General features: G+C 40.5%; 1 protein-coding gene and 1 pseudogene across 4 annotated transcripts in view; both read left to right on the top strand.

The window, feature by feature from the left end:
- Me3 (malic enzyme 3) overlaps nt 1–22,708 on the top strand; it is a 229,026-nt gene that overhangs the window by 16,744 nt on the left and 189,574 nt on the right. The gene's annotated exons all lie outside the window — the stretch shown is intronic.
- LOC147827845 (Krueppel-like factor 3 pseudogene) overlaps nt 1–22,708 on the top strand; it is a 72,496-nt pseudogene that overhangs the window by 16,122 nt on the left and 33,666 nt on the right. Inside the window, exons 2-4 of the transcript XR_015451594.1 lie at nt 5,145–5,223; nt 9,474–9,626; nt 10,933–22,708. The exon at nt 10,933–22,708 is cut by the window's right edge and continues 33,666 nt beyond it. The product of XR_015451594.1 is annotated as a Krueppel-like factor 3 pseudogene (transcript). The remainder of the gene's footprint in view (nt 1–5,144; nt 5,224–9,473; nt 9,627–10,932) is intronic.

Genomic DNA, 22,708 nt, shown 5'->3' with positions numbered 1-22,708 from the left:
GGTATACAGTAAGTTTACATTTATCATTGAGTGCTTGTACCTGTACATGATGTATCTTGGTTCTTATTTTTTCCCCATTACCTGTGCACCCTTCACCCCTCCACACTTCCCTATTTACATAGACTTCATTTCCATTTTTTTCTTTTCTCATAATTTTTCTTTTCCATTCTTTCCTTTCCCCATCTCCTCCCACCACCCCTACCCTTTTGGACCTTTTCCTATTTCAAAGTATCAATCATTAGTTATTAATCCTTTTAATCCTTATTTACACTTTCAAGGGAAGACATGTTAAGGAGGTGAAATTTAAGAAAAGACACAAAGAAAAAGGAGCCAGCCAGTGGAGAAGCTGGAGTAAGAATTTTCTGACAGAGGGAGCAGTTTATATAGAGCCTAGAGGTACCAAATAACTTCATGTGGAGGTTCTGGGAACTGACAGTAGACAGGCCAATAGCAGTGTAATGACAAAGAGGGAGATTGCATAAAATCAGGGTAGAGAGACCGGGGGATCAGATAGCACAAGGCCTGGAGTTCGTGGCATATAGGCTAGGTGTCATTCACCATAAAACAGTACACTATTAATTGTTTCTAAGCAAAGAACAGTATGGATGTGATTTTCGTTAATGAAAGCTCTTTCTGGGCTCTGTGTGGAAAACAGATAGGAGGAGGCAAGGGTGAGGGCAAGAGTAGTCTTCAGAGGCTAAGGCAGCAATAGGAACAAGCAAGGATGGGACAGAGTTGGGGGTGTCAGGGAAGAGGGAGGGAAGTTGTGAGATTGGAAATAGAGTTTGAAGGTAGAACAGGCAGGACAATCCCCTGTGTCCTTCCAGTTCACCAGGAATCAACCTGTATTTTCCCTTCTCCTGCCCCCCACTCCTGATAAGTTGCTTCAAGTGTTTATTGCAATTACTTCCCATCCTTCCTCAGCATATTTCAAAGTAATAAGGAAACAGAAGATGTATGCTTTACCTTTAGATTATCAAGTACTTCTTAACTGGCCATCTTGTTTGATCTCCACAAAAATGCCTATGAATCAGGCATTACTACCTTTGTTTTAGTTTTTTTTTTTTTTTTTTTTTTGTACTGGGGATTGAGCTCGGGTCCTTGGGCTTGTGAGGCAAGCAGCAGAACCATTGAGCTAAATCCCTGGTCCTATTACCTTTGTTTTATAAGGGACAGCACAGGGACCCAGAGAAGTGAGTTCCCTGTGGTCTCCCAGAGAGTAAAAGATAGAGCAAGATACAATTTCAGATTCCCTGAGCCTATTCCTTGATTTATTAAGCAAATACCTATTGAGTGCCAGCTGTGGTCAGGCAGCATTCTAGGCTCATGGTCTTTGCTCTTAAGGAACTTACAGTCCAGAGAAGAGGCAGACCTGGGGGAAGATTTTCCAAGCTAGTATAACATAACTGGGTGGTGTGGGGAAACTGTGGACAATTCTGTATGGAGGACACTGTGTGGAGTGATGGGGCTGGAGAGTAAGATGGGGGGAAGGTTCTTGAAGAGTTTGACATTAGTGCTAAAGGTGAGAGGGGACACTGAAAAGTGGCAGTATGGGATTTCAGCTATAGAAGTATTATTTGGCCCCAGATAGGAGACAAGATAGTCAAGAAAACTTCTTAAAAATAAATTCAGTTCCAATGAGGGAGATGAGGGGGACCTGATATGACCGATGGTGCAGTGATGTGAGAGACCTAAGGAAGTAGGAAACTAGGTTCTTTCCAGAATTCCTTGAACTCCCTAAGAGTCCAGGAGTTATTGCCAATATTCAAAAAAACCTAATGGAAAGCTTATATTTATGTCATAAATTTACACAGCTTAACCAGGATGTCACATTCCTTTCTCTTTGCCTAGAATTAAACAACATAAAACTATTAATACAGCTTATTTTGTGCCAGTATAGAAGTTCTGCTTGGCAGTTCTGTGTCTTAAGTATTGGAAAATAAATTAGTTATTAATAAATGCAATATTTTTCAAAACATGAAATTCCATGAGGGGTATTTTGAGATTGGTGGAAATTTGAGAATTATGAACTCAGTCTTTTTTATTTAAAGCATTTTATTGTGATTATTGATGTCATTGGGCTTTATCTAACTAACCATCTTGTTCTGGTTCTGTTTTCACAGAGCAACACCGTTCTCCCAAAGTGTAGAGACAGTGAACTTGCTAGTACATGGCTGTATTATCTGGTGTTTTTGTCATTGTGAGAATGTTACCCAGCCTCTCATCAGTAACTGCCCCCAATCACAGAGACATCAGTGAGCTTCTATATTTTAACATCCATAAAAGTTTAAGAGACTTTCTGCTTTTCTTCAGGCCTCTAGAAAAGCAATAATTCTTTGTGCTGAAAATGAAAGAAATGTCCATAATTTGGAAAGTGTGTTCTCTGAATGAGAATTTCCTTCCTCTTTTTTTTTTTTGCTTGTTTGTTTCTTTTCTTTCTCTTTCTCTCTCTTTTTTAATCAGACTTGGGTGAAGTAAAAATAAGGATTTGAAGTTCATGCAATATGAACCTTTCACAAATTTTGGCCTCCACTGGACTGAATTTATTGTACTTTTCTCTTTGCCAAGTCTTAGCTTGTCTTTATGAACCATGATTCCTGGAGAACAAAAATAGAAAATCAGAAGCTTGCAGAAATGATTTTCTTGGCTAGTTTGATACAGTATTAGCCATTTGTCTAAGTAAAAATCAGATTAAAGACTTTTTGAGGTAAAAATTTAATAGAATCAGCAATAAGAATACCACTGCCACTCTGAGCCTATTCTTGGTTTTTATATACCTTTATATATTCTCTGAGCAGTGTCTTCTGTCACATGGTATGAGCCTAACCCTGATGACATAGACATCATACAAAGTCCCATGATGAAGATTTTTCCAGAATGAAATTTCCTTGGGAGGCTAGTGGTTTTATAACTCTTGCACAGTTGTGAAAGAGCTTTAGTTTTACACCATGGGTTTCCTAAATCTTTGATCTTGTATAACTTACTCTGTGTAATCTAACTATAGTGGTTGTCTTTAATTCGCTTCCTCTTCAAAAGGGCAAATTTTTATAATGGAGTGTAACACTGTAAACATTTCATGATATTGTAGCTTCAAAAGAGGAAGGCTGTAAACACATTTGCATCCATTTAGCTGATGGTTTATAGATCTGAGGGACTCTTAGGTCCCTACTTTTCATGGGGAAACATTTATTTCATGGGCTTTTCCTCAGAGGTGTAGATTCCATCAGCCTACTCAGAGAGGAAGTGCTACCTTAGCATCTTGGATCAAATAGTCTTTTCTGTGATAATTTCCTTTGGTTTTGTGTTATAATTCCATTTCTGTCCAGATATTTTGTTAATTTTGCATTGCTTTCTTCTTTTCCGTACCAAGTGAGTTGGAAGAAAACTTTCTTCCACTTTCTCCTTTCCTACCTAATGTTAAGCCATGACATTTAGCCTAGAGAACTGCACTAGAATCACTAAAATTAATACTTAATTTAGATATAACTTATATGTTCTTTTTATTCTTGAGGTCTGTTCATGTGTGCCTTTTCATTTACACCAATGAAACAGAAAATAAGATATTTATGTGGTCTTAACTGATGCATTGGCTGTGGAACACTAGGATGAATGCCTCTATTTTCCCTCAGGGAAGGTGGGGAAAAGTAAAATCCTGGAGATGAAATCCTGGGGACTGAGTAAGAGAGAGAGATGTAAGTGGGAATAATAATAGTGGAAGCACTAAAAAGAAGAAAAACTAACCTAAACAGAAAACTCTCAGTAGTAGAGGCCAAGAAATACTGGCTTGTGTATCATGCTGGAGAGCATAACTGACGGGGAAGTGTGGCAGATAGGAAGCAAGGTGAGAGAGGTGAGAGTGAGGATTGAAATCTGTAATAGTTCAGGATCAGAATGAGTGACTACTGATACCTCTTAAAGAGGTAAGACAGCTCCTTAAGAAAACTCATCAGTTTGAGAACTTGTGATCCCAGGTTTAGCACATTAGATATGTGCTAAAGCTGTTGCCCAAACAAGGGTCCGCATCCCCTCACCGTCACAGACTGTGATAATTTTCCTACACAGTTGCAGCTTGAAGGATGTCAGGGCCACTAAGTTTCAAGAAAATAAGAGTCAAAGCCCTTCTATGTTTGGGAAACTCAGTGTTGTCTTTCTTTCCATACTGTGGTGGACTTTTTCTTTTTTTTTTTTTTGCCAGTACCTAATATGCTCTGTGAATGTTACCAAGCTTGAACTCTCTTACTACAGGATCTTTTCTGCCCTGACCTTGCAAGAATTTGGCGTGAGCACCGAAATACTTTCAGGCAGTCCTGTCTTTGTTGTCTTTTCTTCATATATCAAGGATCTCTCCCATGGTGATCACTTATATGTACCCACTTCTAACTAGCAGGGGAGTAGTGAAAACTGGGACAGAAACTTGTAGGTGGCCATTGGCTTGAGGCTAATGGGCAATTCCGGCTTCACATCTCCACTCCTCTGCCCAATGGCAGATGTTGAAATCACGTGTCTAAAGGGAATTTCTGATCCCTATCAATTCTACTCAATTTTCTCCACCTCTGTCTACCCATACCTTGCCCTTCAGTTACCCACTGATGCCAAACATAGTTGGAAGACCATGTGCCAACTATCTGCCCATCTTTGAGACTTTGAATCATATAACCCTTAGATAAAAACTATGTTTATGCTGTAATTTGAAACGATATTCATATCCCTTTCACCTTAAAGTTTTCTGCTTAAAATGAAGCTTCATCTTTATTCTCTTTAGCCATATCAATTTGAAGAACATACAAGGGATTTAGGTTCAAAATATCACTGTAATATACATAAGTAAGTTTATGGATTTTTTTTCCTTTGAGAGAAAATTAGTTTTGAATCCAAATCCAATAGGAAGCTCAGGTCTGGGATTCTAGACAGGCTCTACCACAAAGAAGTGTCCTCTGAGATCTTATAATGAAAGGTATTACTTATATCCTGACTACACATACTTGGCTGAATACTTTTATGCCAGCAGAAACTAATTATGGCAACATGGTGTTTATCCTTGGGATAAATATTTGAGTGAATGGTTTCTTTCACAATACTGAGGACTAATTGTAAATAAAACCATTTTGCTGTGTTTTAATCACTTCTTATTCACTCTTTTGTAGGATCTTGTGGATGCAGATTATGTACATTAAGGAGACCCAGCACATGCATTTGCATTGAATAAATCTGCTAAAGCAGAAGGTATTAATTCCCCAGCTCCTTTTCAAACTCAGGCAAGAATAGAAATCTCACCATTAAGAAAACAACAAGCCATAGAGGTTTGTTCCTTTCTGTAAAAGGAAACTGTTAACTCCTGAGACAGGAGATTGAAGTAGCAATAAAAACACTGGCAGAAGGGAGAGAAGAAGACGTGAACTGTAGAGTAAGTGGACTGGCTAACTCTGCTGTGTGGCCAGGTGGCTTGTCTTCTGTTTCTAGGAGAGTGACATCAATTCCTTCTCAGGCTCCTTCCAATCTGACATTCTCTACAGATATGAAACAGGCACTCTGACTGTGCAGCTGTCAGGCTGTCCTGCAAAGCTGGGGAGTAGTCATTCACATTTTGATAAGGCAATAAGCATAGGAGTGCCATGGAAAGGGTGCAGATTTTGGAATTCAGGGGACTTGAATCCTGGCCCTGACACATACTAACCATGTGATCTTAGGAAGACTACTTGCTCTTTCTTTCCTGAAGTTTCCTGTGTATGGAAAAAAGGATAACAATTCCAACCTCCTAAGGTTGTCCCCCCCCCCATTAAGTTTATTGGTACATTTTAGGTATAAAATACATTTACATACATCATTGGGATCTTGTGCCATTACATGAATATCTTGGTTCTTATTTTTTCCCCCTTCCCCTGCCCTCCCTTCACCCCCTCCACTCTTCCCTATTTGCAAAGATTTTGTTTCCACTTTTTTTCCTTTTCTCATATTTTTTCTTTTCCCTTTTTTCCTTTCCTCTACCCCTCCCACTTCCCCTGCTCCTTTAGACCTTTTCTTCATGTTACACAATATCAATCATACATTTTTAAAATTACAATATCAAGATCTAGGCGAGATTGCCACAGATTTTACAGAATTTAAAAGGATATAGAAAGCATATTACAAAAATCTGTTTTGAAATAAATTTGACAATTTCTAAGAAGTACCTTGGAAGACAAATTAATGAAACTAACTCTGGAGGAAATATAAAATTTGAATAGCACCTATTAAAGAAAGTATATTCCTAGCTTGAAAACCTACCTATATGACAACAGCAGGCTCATATACATTTTAACTGATGAATTATATCAAACATTTAAAGCAGAAAAAAAAGGAACACTTATCCCCTCATTTTAGGAACTCAACATTGTGCTAATCCTAAAACTGGATAAAGATAATAGAAGAAAAAAGTATGAACATAGGTAGAAATTTGTTTAACAAAACAAACTCTTAGAAGTCAGATCTGGCAGGATGTAGAAAGTGGTTTTGTTATAGGGATGGCAGTGTTGGTTCAGCATTGGAAGATCCATCCCCAAAAGTCATCATTTTAACACAGGAAAGGAAAAAACCACATGATCCTGTCACTAGTTGGAGAAAAAGTATTGGACTAAATTCCACAGCTGTTCATGGTAAAAGCTATCAGGAGACTAGAAGTAGAACAGAATCTTCTCAACAGGTGAAAGACATGTACTCCATACTCCCAGTGAGAATGCCTTATATGAATGGAGAAGATACAATGCTTTCTCCTTAGAATGGGGAGCAAGGGCAGATATGCTTACTCTTTATCTGTCCATTAACTTTGAAACCTAAGCCCCACCAAAATAGTCTGGCAATAAAATGACACAATTAGGATAGGATTGGCAAGGTAGAAGCAAAATCTTTATATGTAGATGAAATGATCATCTACAGAGAAAATACTAAGAAATTTCTAGGAGCCCCTAAAACTTGTATTTTAAATTTAGCAGAATTAGAAAACACAAGGTATATATAAAAATTCAGGCCTATGTATACTTGCTATAAATGAAGAATTGGATATTGAAATTTAAAAGTTATGTAGGAGTACAGAGGATCTAGAAAAGTTAAAAAAAAAACTGTTGGAAGATGTTTAGTACCTAATTTTAAGACTTCTTCTAAAGCTACAGTAATCAAGGCAGTGTTGGTGTAAGGAAAGACATACAGATCATTGGAATAAAACAGAAAATCTAGAGATAGAACCACACATATATGGTTCACTGAGTTTTGAATGATTATTTAATATTAGCATTTTATAGAATATAAACTCAATTCAAGAGCCGAGGAAAAGATAGTGTTTTCAGCAAATGGCACTAGAATACCTGGTATCTGTATATAAAAAATTAACCTCAAGCCTTTATTTCCACACATAAAAATAACTTGAAGGGATCTATGAACCTAAATATGAAAGCCTAAATGTATAAAACTTTAAGAAGAAATTATAAGGGAAAATGTTTATGAATTTGGGGTAGGCAAGAACTACCTAGGATACAAAAAACATGATGTATAAAAGAAAACAAATTGATAAATGAGATTCCATCAATATTTAGAACTTTAAATGACATCATTAAAATGAAAAGCAGTCCTTAAACAGACCATATTTCCAATGCATATAACCTATGACCAGAATATATAAAGAATTCTTAGAGCTCATTAATAGACAACCCAATTAAAATGTAGACATAAGAAGATGATAAATAGCCAGTATAGCACAACGAATGGTGTGCAACTCTAGAACCAGAAAAATACTAATCAGTACAATAATAAGATTGAATTATACACTCATTAGGGAGATGAAGTTAAAAGTTTTAAAAGCCTTGTCATGACTTTTTCTTTTTGTTGGATTCTCCCCCTTTACATTTAATTTGTCATGCTCAATGGATTCATTCTGCTGGGTTTCCTGGGGTTGTGATCCTCATTGTCTTTTCCTAGGGCATTGTCTAAAATTTTTTTGGAGTGCTGGTTTGGTATTCATGAAGTTCCTGAGGTCCTCTTTATCATGAAAATATCTTATTTCTCCATCAATTTTGAAAAACAGTTTTTAAAGCAGGGTACATCAATCTGGGTTGGAGGCTGTTTTCCTTTAGGGCTTCAAATACATCACTCCAAGCTCTTCTTGCCTTGAGGGTTTGCATTGAGAAGTCTCCTGTGATTCTGATGGGCTTTCCTTGGTATGTGATTTGTTTCTTTTCTCTCACTACTTGTAGAATTTTGTTCTTCTGTTGGATTTCTGGAATCCTAACTGTTATATGCCTAGGTGTAGATTTTTTTTGATCAAGGCCAGCTGGAGTCCTATATGCCTCACTTATCTGTATATCAAGTTCTTTTCCCCTGCTTGGGAAGTTTTCTGCCATCACTTCTGTGAACAGTTTTTTTTATGTCATCTGCTGTCTCTCCTCTTTCTTCATTGATTCCAGTCAGTCTTATGTTATTCTTCTTTGCATTGTCTAGCAACTGCTGGATTGATTTCTTGTGTTCCCTTACAATTTTAAAGCTATTTTTCTTTTCCTCCTCACTAATTGCAATCTTATCTTCTATATCTGAAATTCTATTCTCACATTGGTTCATCCTGCTGCTCAGACTTTCGATGGAGTTTTTATTCTCCTGCAAATCTGTTTGCATCTGTTTTATGGATTCCATTTGTTTCCTATGTTGGGATTCCATCATGTTCCTTGGATCCTCTATTTTTTTAATCTGTGTCCTCTCTAGATTTATTAATCATGTCTTGCACTATGGGCACAATCTTTGCTGTTATCTGAGTAATTATTTCTGATTTCATTTTTCCCAGATCCTCTTTTGTTGCCAGTTCAGGGAGTCCAGGTGGTTGAGTATAAGATTGTTCCATCTCGTTTCCCTTTGGGGCTGCTGTAGGTGATCTGGAAGTCTGTTTTTGAGGCCTGTTTATGTGTCTTCTCATTTCCATGGTCGGGGGGTGCTTCTGGCGCCAGCACGGGTCACCTTCTCTGCCCTAGGAGCCTGGAATGGTGGTGGGGGAGCTTCCTTCCGAGCGCTGGGATTGGCTCACCTTCTCTGCCCTAAGAGTGTGGAATGGCGGTGGGGGAGCTTCCTTCTCCTAAGGTTGTTTTGAGGATTAAAAAAGATAATGTATCTGTTAGAAGTGCTCACTTAACACAGCTTCTGACATATAGTGAGTTCCAATAAATGTTAGTTAGCCCCTTTATCCTTTTGTGTTAACACTGAAATCACATTTGTAAGAGTTCCAGAAACTAGAAAGATAATGTGCCATCCACCTTCACCCTACACTCTACAAGAATTTCTATCTTTTTTTGAGCAGGATGTTTTATACTGACAAAGGCACATTCAATACTACTTCTTTTAGTTTATGCTGTGGGTTATCATTTTCTTTTGCACTTGTGTATAAAGATTCATAGTAAATGCTGATTTCCCTTTCCCATAGTAGCTGTAATTGCTGTGCTAATTTAAAGGTCTCATTGCAGGAACAAATGCAGCTGTTTTACTCTCAGAGTGGCCCTGGTGTGCTGTGTGTGTCCAAGCAGGCTGTACACCCTGTGCTTACAGTGTTTGGGAGGAAGTTTCCAGTACCACAACCTCACAGGCAGTATTTAACCATCTCAAACTCTGAATTTGAGGTTAGTCTGGAAATGAAAAGCCATTTGGGTTTACCACAGCAGAGAAGAGGATAAGCAACCCACTTGGAGCTAGAGCCAGACCTGGGGGGCTCCTGTGGGAAATGGAGCCAGGTGGGACTCAGCTTGATGTGTAAAATGAGGACAGGTCCAGCCAGCTGGTTTTCTGTGTGTGTGCAAGGGAATACATGTGTCTTCATATGTTTTCACACAAATTCATATATATGTTATTTTTGTATCTGGAGCCCAGCCCTGTCAATATCAGTGACTATGTTTGTGAGTCTGTAGCTCAGAATCTTATCTTATCTCATCTGGACATTTCCATAATCTCTGTATTGATTTCCTTATCTTCAATTTCTCCTATCCCCAATTCAACCTCTACTTTAACCTCTACCAGATACAATTTTCAAAACATGAACATCTCTTTCTAAAAAGGTTTCTTGGACTCTCTCCCACCTATTATACAAAGTTCACACTTCTTAGCACATATATGAGGCCATTCTTGAGGGAAGTCTCAGTCCATCCTTTGTTTCTATTCTCCAGTATGTGCCCATTTATACCAAATTCATAGTTCTCAAATGCACCCCAAGCTACTTCTTATTTCCTGATTCTCTCAGCTCAGACAGCTCTAATGTCGCTTCCCAGACAGCTCTGGACCAAATATGGGCTTTTTCCATTGTGTCTCCATATTCATTCCACTGCTGGGACCCTTACCACACTCCTGTGATCTGTTTGGTTCTTTTATTTTTATCTTATATACTGTAATAGGATCCCCCAAGGACAATGACTATTCTACCAGTTTTTGCAGCCCCAAGAGCCTGGCTTAGTGCTTCACACAAAAGACAGATGTTTCATGATATTTTTTGATTGAATAAATTAAAAAAGACTCGCTAAATTTACATACGATATTGGTTATGTGTAAGACCCATCCACTGTTAGTCTTGAAACCCACTGGGGATTCTAGATACACACACCATGACTGATTTTCATTCTTTTATTCCACTTTGAACTTTTATCCTTATACAGATCCAAGAATGATGAGAGACCAACAGCAAATCTTTGACACACCCTTGTCCAGATCTTTAGCTTATCAGCTTCTCTGTAAATTCACTCCCTTGGTTTCACAGCACTTGAAAGTCTAAATTTTAGATCTCACTCTGCTATTCACCATCTACTTGGTAACCACAAAAAAAGCACTTAAAGAAAAGCAGAGACTAACATTTTTAGAGATGCCTTCGCATATCTTTCTCATTTAATCCCTATGACAGCCTTTGAGGTATAGCCATTTACCAATTTTTCTTTTTTTTAGGATGAAGAAACTGAGGATCTGAGAAGTTAAGTAACTTGCCCAAAATCACAACAGAGCAAACAGAAAAGCTAGAGTCAAACGCACCTCTGATTCCAAAGCTTGTGCATGCTCTGCTTGACTGTGTCCTCTGCAAACCTCAGTTTCCCCATTTGAAACCTCACCAGAAGTAGGGTATGGTGGCTGCACAAGCTCTCTGCTGGTCATTATGTGTCTCTTGATTATTGTCACTCTGGACTTTCACAGAGATGATGATGCTGTGGAACTGGCATTGGTCACAGTAGTTCTAGCAATGTTCACCCACAACTCTCCAGTCTAGACTATGACTTTGGTCCTTCTGTTTGTGAATGTTTACTCTATGCCAGCCAATGCTCTAAAAGTACTTCACAGACATTATCTCATTTAACACTTTATAAAAAGCCTATGGAGTAAATACCATTTATTCTTTTTACAGGTAAAAAACCACCCATGAGGAACAGAGTATGTAACAAGCATTCCTAGGTGTTATAGGGGATCTAATCCAGAAAGTCTCAGACAGATATCCTTCACTCTGCCCCTAACCACTGTACTGAACTCCTCAGAAGCTTCAGGATTTTTCAAGGGACTGGGTCTCCTTTCTCTGACCCCCATAGGCTGGTATGTGGTCTCTGCCATCTCTGCCCAACACTGTGTGCACTTTAGCTCTGAGCCTTCCTATGTCATGGGCAGCAGGTTAAACAAAGACCCAGAAAAGCAGGAAAGAAAATAATCAAAATGCCAGTATTCATTCCTGGGTTTGCCATCTTACCAGATTGTGGCTGTCCCTTGGCCTCCATAAGTGCTTTCTCACCTGTAAGGTGGGTATAATATCACTTAGTTGTGGGAACTACTAATATCACTAGTTGGGAAATGACACAAGTTCTCTACAAACCTTCACCTCAGTTCCAGGTGCAATAACAAAATAGCATACCACAGTCTGAGTGGCTTAAAAACATTTACTTCTCACAATTCTAGACACTGCAATCAGATCAGAGACCAGCACAGTCGCGTTCGGGTGGGGGCCCTTTCCTGCCTTGCAGACAGTGCCTCCTCACTGTGTCCTCATGTGGCCTTTTCTTGGTGTGTTCAAGTAGAGAAAGAGACAGTGCTGGTACCTCGCATTGAAACTAATCCTAAGAAGACAGCCCTTCCTTCATGACCTCATCTTAGCCTCATTATTTCCCAAAGATCCTGCTTTCAAACACCTTAGATATTATGGCTCAATATGTGAATTTGTTTGAGGGAACAAACTTTCAGCCTACAACAGCTTTTAACATGATGATATTATCTCATGAGCAGTTCCTATACCACCCATGAGCAGTTCCTAATTTCTAATAGGGGCTGATGACATCCAGAAAAGAATAAATATACAATCTTGAGCCTCAAGAATTGCTACTTGAGGGTTTGGGGGTTGGTATTTTTTGTCTTATGATGGCAAATTAATAAAGTTGGAAAATTCTGTCTAAATTAACTTATTACTCCTTATCAACAATCACAATTTCAGTTTGTCCTAGAAGAGCAAGCCAAGGATAGCATTCAAAGGAACTTGCTGAAAGGGTTCCCAGAGACAAGACAAGAGACAAACCAGCTGCTATCTGTGTCCCCTTTGTTTTTCACAATAAAAAAGTAGAAAAACAAACCAAAAAACCCAGAACCATTTTCCAGCATGGGAATGTGATCCTCTCTAACTTAAGCCTTTGTGCACAGAAGACAATGCCCAGGGTAGAGGACTAAAATGCTACTAGTCATTCTTTGTTTTCGAGAGTTTTCTTTTAGAGGCATGATAATTTATTGAAAACAAAAGCCCACAGTTTTGCTGTAAGATAGGTAAGCTGAGCACCAAGCAGGAAAGACAATCATGTGATCTGATTGTGAACTAAGACAGGGAGTTCCAGGGTTTAATTTGCTGTCCCAAGGGGCATATGCCCAGTAGCTGCCATAATCTTCCATGTGAGGAGGCAGGGGGAAGCCTGATGGCAGCTCAGGCTGCTGGCAGGTTAGGAGTCCCAGCAGGGTGACAGTGGAAGAGCATGTCCCCTGGGCTCTGACCCCCTCACAGCTTGAGTTATTTGTGAGGACAGTTTAAATCAGAGCCTCTATTTGGACTGACAGGAGACTTCCCTGAAAGCCTATCTCAGTTTTTTGCCTCTTACCTCCCTCTTCCTACTTTTTCTTTTCCTTTCTCCTTCCCATCTTAATCCCCAGGAGCTATTTATTGAAATAAAAGGAAAGAGTGTATTTTGAGAGGGATTGGGGGACTGAAATAACAGAATATACCAGGGAAAATAGTGCAAGAAGGAAATTCTGGTTTCTTTTCTTCTGCTGGGACTCCACAGGCAGTGAGGTGGCAGCATCCTCCCAGTGCTGCAAGCCAGTGGCTCTCCTCTTCTCTCAGCTCTGCCACTCAAGGTAGGCCAGTCACTTAACTCCCTGGAGCCCAGGGTCCCAGCCTGGACAGTGGACCTGGAACCTCACAGCATTATCATTAGAACCCAATCAGATCCAAAATATGAATATGGCTTGAAAGTCATAAAGAACTATTTATGTTAAAATTAATTTTTTTTTTTCTTTTTTGGTACCAGGGATCAAACTCGGGTCCTTGCGCTTTCAAGGCAGGCGGAGGAGCCACTGAGCTAAATCCCCAGCCCAAAATTAATTTTAACATCAATTAATGCTCATAGAACTATCTATTACAAAGTACTGTTGTAAGCGTTTGTATATGTACTAACTTTTTATGTTTCATAATACATTTTGGAGACAGGTACAGTTATTATTCCTACTTTTAGAATTTGAAATTAAACCATAGAGAGACTAAGAAACATACTCCAGTGTATTTTGGATTCGAAACAGAGCACTCTAGCTCCAGAATTTGTGCTCTGAACCTCTCTTCTATAAACGCTATTCAAACACTTGAGGAGAAAGATATATGGGTCCTAGAAGAGTAGAGTGTCTCGCACATGAATAAATTCCGAACAGTTTCTCTGGTGTGAGAAACTGAAAGTGTAAATAAGGACTAAATGTATAATAGATAATGTGAAATAGGAAGAAAAGGGGCAAAGGGGAAGGAAGTGGGAGGGCTAGGGGAAAGGATAGAAGGGAATGGGATTAATATGAGAAAATGGGAAAATAGGAACAAAATCTTTGTAAATAGGGAGGAATGGAGGGGTTGAAGGGAGGGCTGGGCAAGGGTGAAAAGTAAGAACCAAGAGAGATTATGTAAAGGTGCAAATTTCCAATGATGAATGTCATTATATTGTATACCTAAAATATACCAATGATTAGAATGAATAATCAATAATGCAAAATAGGAAGAAAAGGTCCAAAGGGGTAGGGGTAGTGGGAGGGGCAGGGGAAAGGAAAGAAGGAAAAGGAAAAATGATGAGAAATGGAAATAAAGTCTTTGTAAACAGGGAAGGGTGGAGGGGGTGAAGCGAGGGCTAGGAATGGGGAAAAAATAAGAACCAAGATGCGTTATGTAAAGGTACAATTCCCAATGAGAAATGTAATTGTGTTGTATACCTACAATGTACCAATAAAAGAATTTAATTAAAAAAAAAAAGAGTAGAGTGTCTCAAAAGTGTCCTCACTATATCTTGGCTTCCTTTTGCCTATGGCCTCAGTCTGCTCCACTGGGAGCCACCAGCCTCCATGCAGCCTCCATGCAGCCCACCTTATTTGCCACATTGCTAAGATCTGCTCCACCTCCAAGATTCTAAAATCTCTCCACATGAAATTCACCTCTTTCCTGCCTATTTTCCCCAGACAACCAGGGTAGGGACTTCTGCCTCGGTAATAATTATCCCGTCCCCCAACATATTCTCCATCCCAAGTCCTGTCGATTCTTCCAGCCCAGTGTGTCTCACACTTTTAGACTCCTGGTGCCACCCATGCAGTGCACATCTCACTGTGTGCTGTCAGCCCCACACCTTCCTAACTGGTCTCCCTGCTTGCTGCATTACTCCTATTGCAGTTGGCCCCAACCCAGCCCTGACACTGCTTCTGAGTTTGGAAAGTTTCATGACAACTTATTGACTGACAAAGCCCAGTCACCTTAGACTGTTATATATCTCTTATGACCAGACTTCATCAGCCTGGATCCCCCATTATTTCTTTAAATAACCCCTGGGATTCAAGGAAGCACAACTCCACCCTCTTGATTTCCCTGCCTCTTTGCTTTTTCCCCAAGCCATTCCACCTCCTAAAAGGACCTCCCAGGCTCTCCCTTGCCATCTTCATTTGTGCCTACAAAGTCTTAAGACCCTTGGAGGATGCTTCTAGCTTATGAAGCTCTTATATTCACATCTGATGGAGACACTCTTTTTTCCCTCTGGGCAGGGGCAGTACTGTCCTCTCTCTCTGGCCTAGGAAAAGCATGCATTTGGGTTTGAAGGCAACCTGTATTTGCAGCCCAGACATCTCCTTCCCCCTCACTATCACCCCAACAGTTCTCAACACTCTTCAGCAGCCTGGCTTCATCTTTGCATTTCTTTTATTACTTCCTCCTCCATGATCTTACTTTCTAGCTACTTTAGTTTAGACTGGGGAAGGAAGGTCGCATTTAACAGCAAGGGTCGTAGAACAAACATCTGTGTTTGAATTGTGGATTTGCCTACCCAAACTATGGGACTTTGAGAAGAGTATATAAACAGACTGCTCAGTTTCCTAATCTATAATAGGTTATAATAGTGCCTTCATCTGGCTGTTACCAGGATTAAATGAGCTAAGGTTCTCAAAGCTCTCAAAATAGTACATGGCATGTGGGAGGTGATTAAATGTCAATCTGTATTGTATCCTTGGTCACATCTCTCTTGTGTGGCAGTAACTTGACTGGAGACTATAAAGTGGCCTTAGACTTTGCAGAGATGAGTTTCTGTGGCCAAAGACTAAGAAACCAAATCCTCTGCCAGGCCGCAGAATGCTAGATGGTGACTCAGTGAAAGGCATATCAGAGACCCAGAGTGTTTTCCTGTGGGAATCCTCGACATCCTGACTCTGTCCCTGGGCACTGGGTCTATGTGGTGCTCTGGAGGAGGGTGACTAAGTGCTGCCGCTCAGCTGTGGTGACTGGCTCAGGAATGATTGGGCTGAGGGTTGTGAACTCTGAGAGCCCTAACCACCCCAGTCCCCTGCCATACTTTTCCAGTCACATTCCCTGGCCCAGGCCCGGGCTTCCATAGAGGAGTGAGGCTCACAAGGGAGTCATATGGCTGCACAGCACCCTGGCTCACCCTGGGGGGAAACTGTCTGGCTTCACTACCACTCATCACCTATGACACCTATAGCCGGAAAGGGAGGCTCTGCTCTTCTGAGCTTCTCAGGACCCTCCTGAGTGAGTGAGGGGAGCCCATAGATTTGGCCAGCTCTCCAGCACATGGCCAGAGAATCAATGCATGTTGTGCTGGAAGGAGTGTCAAAGGTGGGGTACAGGGCAACTTTTGCTCTGCAGATGTGGAGACCATTTTGACAAATGGGATCGTTAGCAGGGAGGTCAGGACTGGAGCCCTAAGGATTGGTTCCCAAGGCCCTGTGCTTTTCAGGAAACAGTGGTAAACTGAAAAAATGAATCTGCTTGTCTATGATGTGAGGAAAAGGCAGAAAAAGGCACAGGGAAGCAAGCCCCGGGTACACACCTTAGCAGAGTCTGCACTCCTCAGCTTTACACACAGGCCTCATCTTACCTCTTCATCCTCCACTTCCTTTCTGGGGTCAGCCAGTTTCCATACTACTTCCCTTGAAAGCTTTGTGCCCAGGTGTAATTGTGTTCCTAGGAAAAGCCAGCCTGCTAGCTTTCAGCACCGTTTAATTTTCAAGGCTTGGAGTCAGCCAGGTCTGAGCTGGAATGGCAGACCCTGTGTGGCCATGGACAAGGTACTTACCCTCCTTGAGCTTCCTCATCTGCAGTGTTCTATAGTAAAGATTAGATGAAACAATGTACAGCCATCCCTCAGAACACTGTCTGGTACAGGGCAGACCATGCAATGCCTATTTGTAGGCCTGTTTTATTTAAGGCTTTCAGAGTGTATGTATTATGCCAGTAGTTTCAGAGGCATCGGGATTACTTAGGGAATTTTGTAAATAAAATGCTCTGATTTGGTAGGTCTGGAAAGGAGCTGAGGATATGTTTCTAAAGTTTGCTAAGGCAATTTTGATGTATGTTTGAATTTGGGACCCACTAATCCTCCTCATTGTCCATGGTTTTCCTATCATGAATGTGGGTCCAGTTCTTTCACATTGTTTCATTGCTTGCTTAAAGGAAGTTTTGTAGATGGGCTGACCTTAGCTATGTGTATTCCTGTTTCTCTAAGTTATTTATCCCTCTTAATGAGGTACATGCCACTAAGACATTATGTGAGAGAAGAGTTAGGCAGAAGAGCACAGGGATTGAAAACAAACTTAGAAATTACAAATCCCTGTGTTCAGAATTTAACCTCTGTCATTTACAGACTGTGTGACCTTTGGCAGGTTGGTTAATTTCTTCAAACCACACTCCAGGACCATTGTTTTCAAACTGCTTGTTAAAAATTTTGTTTAACTTGGAACTTGCAATTAGTACATAGTATCCTTCCCCAAACTCACTTTTACTCCATTCTGTTTCCCAAGGCCCCATGCCCCAGATCTGGGCTCCTCTGTGACTTGGTTAGTTCTTCACCCAACATCTCCAGATCTGTGCCCTTCTTGCTATCCCTGTCTCCTCCATTGGAAAGGAGACTTCCTTTTAACTTCCTGCCAGCTCTCTCCCAGCTCCTTTCCAGGTTCTGGGTGGTCCCAATCAGCCTCCCTCTGAGCAGTCCTGATTAACATCTCAAGCTGTCTTTCAAACCTGCACTAACTGCATTGCTCACAGCTCTCTGCAGCACACACTGCCCTAAAGCTCAGCCTTTGAACATCCTGACTCAGGGGCTTTAGCCTATGACTCACACTTATTAACATGACTATTCAAGAAACAATAACAGTTTCTGAGGAGAAAGGCTGGAGGTTGACATTCTAAGAAGATGCCAAGCAGTGTTTTCTCCAGGTCACAAAACCGATATGATCAAATCTGATTCATCTCGTTGATTTCTCTTGGCATTTGGATTTGTTTGAAGGAAATATTGCAGAAGGTTTGGTTTTTACCTAAAATTATGTTCCTTTTGGGCTCGGAAGTTTGGATATAGCACCAAGTCTCTGTTTAAACTCTGTCTTTGGAGTAAAGAAGAATCATGGCACACATTCCCAATGATTTGTTTCATAGAAACCCAGAAAATGCACAACTAGTATTATGAGGGACACAGGAATTATGGGAGACAAAACCCACTCTGCTCTTCAGTGCAGGCCACTGGAAATTTCACTGGGGTCAAAGGCCCCAGCTTGCAAAGTTTAGCTGCCTTTGCAAAATATTTCAAGCAAGGATTGTCAGTCAGGGTCTTCTGAAAGAAATCCATACTTCTACTGCTTGATCTTTTTCCCTTTATTGGTAATAGGTAGCTCAAGGCTTTTGTTCATATGCCATTGGCATGGCCATGGACTCTCTTAAAAAATAGATCAAGGCATTAAAATTTTCACTAGAGAATTTAGATCTTTGTTGTTGGTGGCCAGTAAGTCATTGTTTGCAGAACCTCTGCAGTTCTCTTGGTTTTACTTAAGTACTCTGACTTAGTTTCCTCTTCTATATGCTTTGTACTACCTCACTGTCATGGTACTTGTTTAGCAGAATAAAACCTCAACAGTGCAAATTCAGTCTGTTAGTCACATCCAAATTCAGTCACAATTTTTCACCCATAAAAACTGGCTAGGAGGTGCCTGGCAACAGCAAATGGCTGGTAAGTTCAGTGGGCAGGGTGAGTTCTGTAAGCGCATTAGGTAAGAATGATTGCTCTGCTCAAAACCTCAAATACCCCTGGCCTTATCTGAAGGGCCAGTACTGAACTCTGGAAACAAACACCAAGGCTCAGAAGGTACTCAAGACAAAACTTTAATATTGGAAGACAGTTCAGGCTGGCTGATACTTTCTTTTGGTTGGAGAGGAAAGCTTTAAGTGGTTTTATCTTCCTAAGGTTCCAAATGATGAAGGGAGTTGTAATGAGGTAAGAGGAATGTGATGTCTCTACTGGTGAGCTAGGGGGGATTTTGTCTAAACCTTGACATTTAGTCAACCTCCTTTCTTCAGCTGAAAAGATAATTCCTCTGTTATTAACTTTTTTTTTCAAACTAAAGGGCTTCTGTAGGCAAACAAATAAATTATTATAAACCCAGCCTCTTTTACTTGAAACATGTTTTAAAGCCCTACAGTAAACCCATGCCTCTGGGAATAAATAGTCCAGCTGCTCTAAATGTTATGACAAAGGAATACAAGTTCAGGGACATGAACTTGAGATGCTAGACATTCTCATGACCCCCCAGAGTAAAAGACAGTGGAGCTCCAGTTTCCAAGCCTGAGTTTTCTTTCCCCCAAAGATAAATCATCCATCAGTCCCACTGAATTTTCTGTATCCCCAGGTATCTTTTCATAGGAACAAGGGACATGCATGTGGCTCCCAGGTCTCTCTTTGCACAGCCTGCTGGGAGATCAGTGGGAAGAAGAGTGAACTGGCTTCAGGTTCTGGGGCCATCACAGTTGCCTCCTTTCTGTTTTATATTTTCATCCCTTATTTGCCATTGCAAAATACTAGATTGAAGGCTTCTCTCCATTTGAAGTTAGGCATCTTTGCAAGTAGGAGTGTAAAACTGAGGCTCAGAGGTTCTGTAATTTAGTCATTGCTCACACAATGGAGGGTTGGAACTGTAGTCTTAAATCTGAAGTCTGTATTTCCATTTCCTGACTTGGCTAATTCACCTATTTCCTTAAAAAAGAGGAGTGTTTCTAGACAGGTGGATGGAACAGAAACATTATCAAGAGCTTTCAAGTAAGACTGATGTCCAGATCAAGGCCGTATTACCCAAAGACTTTATAAGCTCAGGGGCAGACCCACTGCAAGACACTGATTCTCAACCTTACCTGCACCTTATAATCATTTGAAATATTTTTGTTTCTCCTGAGCTTATAGCTCCAATTTATTTTTTTTTGTACCTAGGATCGAACTCAGAACCTTGTGCTTGTGAGGCAGGCAGCAGCAACACTGAGCTACATCCCTGGCATCATTTAGAACATTTTAAAGAAATACTAATGACCTATTCCACCCCCAGAGGTATGGGTTATGGCCTGGGCATCAGAGTTTTTAAAAGCTCTCTAAGCAATACAAATATGTAGCCAAAATTGAGGACTACTGCTTAGATAAGACAGAAACAGTATTTCAGAAAGTGGGCCTTGAGCTGCTTAAATACCTGTTTCTCCAAGAGGTCGACCCAGAAGAGGCTCCAGTGGCCTAACAGGAAGTTGGAGAAGGGGCAGGCAATAGAGCTCAGCCAAACGCAGGAAACCTTGGTGGGTGTTGTGGAGCCAAAGGTATGCTATACACCAGAGGTATGCTATACTCTTGCATACCGATTATTTTGTATATTTATCTGAACTTTCCAATTTGACACTAAGCTCTCTCTGAATTCAAGATGTCAGTACCCAAAAGACGTCCACCACCTTCTTCATTAAACTGTATGGTCTGGAGGGCAGGACCTAAGTTATTTTTCTTCACAGTCTCCAGGCTGCATAGCACAAGGCTGAGCACATGGTGATTGGGCATGGAGAGGTTCTTGGGAAACATTAGCCAGAGGCTTAGACATCCTTGGAAAAGTATGTTTTCATGTTAGTTTATTATAAAAGCCATTCAATAACTGGGTGAGATCTTGTCTCAAAATAAAAAAAAAATTTTTTTTAAAGGCTGGGATGCAGCTCAGTGTGAAGGCCCTGGGTTCAATCCCTAGTATCAAAAAAATAGTGTCTGAAATTGGGAAAATGCTTATGAATGTGTAACTGAAGCCACCATTTCCTTATGAGTCCTTAGACCTCTTGCCACACATTGAGCCTCCTGTGATTTTTCCTTGGTCCAGGTACACAGACTTTTGCTTAAATCTGCTAGTGAGAATAGCTTTGGCAGAGAAGTATGAGCATATGCCCTGTGTCCTGAGGATTGGGATTTTTGAGGTTGATACTAAATCCTTCAGAGTTAGGAGAGAGTGTCAGACTTCACAAGTCAGCAGAATAGCTGCCAAGAATGTGCTTGCCAAATGGCTGTGTGCATAATTCTCAGAACCTTGGTAATTTTCCTGTGAGCCTGATAGAAAAATTATATTTTTGGTTTTGGTCAAGGCAAGAATAAAGGAATTATACTTAATATTTATATGCATACAGGCAGAGAGACTTTCACTGTTTGAAAGTCATCCTTCTAAAGTTGAACACCACAAAGGGCAAGCAAGGTTGGTTGCAATTTGGTTAGAAATCCAGTATAGTCCTTATAGCTGAGGTACAAAACCGAATAAAAGTGGGAAGTTGAGATTTGTTGAACATCTATTAGGTTTATGTAAGTCATTTTGTAAATTTTGGATCATTTCATCTTTGCCATACTCTATTTTATCCATGAAGATATTTTCAAAATACAAATATGAGCTAGTATTCCATCTGTTTAAAGCCCTTCAGTGGCTTCCTAGAGCTTTTAGAATAAAAAGTTGAATTTTTAACATGGCCTCCAAGGCCTTGTGTGGGGTGGCACCATGCTGCCCGTGGTTCTATCTGCTCTGAGCACAGTAGTTGTGGAGTAAGTCTCCCTCCCAGTGAGGGCATTTATACACCTTCTTCCTCTTTTGTAACACCCTTCTTCCACCCCCACTCCCAAGCCCCAGTTAGCCCTCTACCTACTAAGTTCCAACTCTTCCTTCAGACAGTGAGTGCATCGGTCAGGGTATAGGCGGGAGATAGAACCCACACCAGTTATGTAGACAGAGGGGATATAATAAGATGAACTGTGACATAAGAGCAAAGTTGTTAACTAGGTAACAGAAAAAGAAGAAAACTCTAGCCAGGAGTTGGCAAACTGCAGCCTATAGACTTAGTCCAGTTCATAGCCTGTTTTTCTATGACTAGTGAGCTAACAATGGTCTTTACAATTGTAAGGGTTGATAGAAAAAAAATACAAAAAGATGACAGCATGTGGCCCACACAACTTGAAATATTTACTATCTGATCCTTTGCTATAAGATATCAGGGGGCTGGGGTGGGTGTGATATAGGAAGAAGCTTCCACTTCTAGGGCTGTGGAAAAAGAGATAGAATTATTAAAACATAGAAATGTAGAGAAAGAGCCCAGGATCGTAGGCCATGGACCTCTGAGGAGAGGGCACCAGCTGGCTGTGGTGGTGTCTCTGAGCTGCGTTTGGATGAAGTTGGTTTTACAAATAATAGAGAAACTACATACTGTCCTGAGCTGCTGCCACAGGATGGATCTGTGTCTGCCAAGTGAAGAAGCATTGATGACATTCACGAATGCAGGAAGCCCACAGAAATCACTCAGGAAGTAGACAGGAGGAAGTAAATTCTTACACCACACCCTACACCAGCCCTCAACTTTCCATCTTCAGTTTGCAAACAAAAAAGTGGTCATAGGGTCCCAGCCTCAACATCACAACACAGATAACAGTAACAGTTCTACAGTAAAGAGATAATGATTTAATAACACACCCTTTCCTGAGCATCTTGGAGTGATCAATGCCCTCTATGACACCTTTATTGAACTGTGTGTCTTTTCTCAGTTTCACTTACTGCACTGAATGAAAATAAAAATGAGATTTATGTGACACCACAGCTCTAAGCATTTTTCAATACTTAATCTTCACAAAAACCCTGTGGAAATACTCAT

This window comes from Heterocephalus glaber, unplaced genomic scaffold, assembly GCF_053883595.1.
Source record: "Heterocephalus glaber isolate CG9 unplaced genomic scaffold, H.glaber_assembly_v1.0 deba00001429, whole genome shotgun sequence".
Classification (NCBI taxonomy): Eukaryota; Metazoa; Chordata; class Mammalia; order Rodentia; family Bathyergidae; genus Heterocephalus; species Heterocephalus glaber.
Note: the sequence above shows the minus strand (reverse complement) of the source record. Positions and strands in the feature narration are given on the sequence as shown.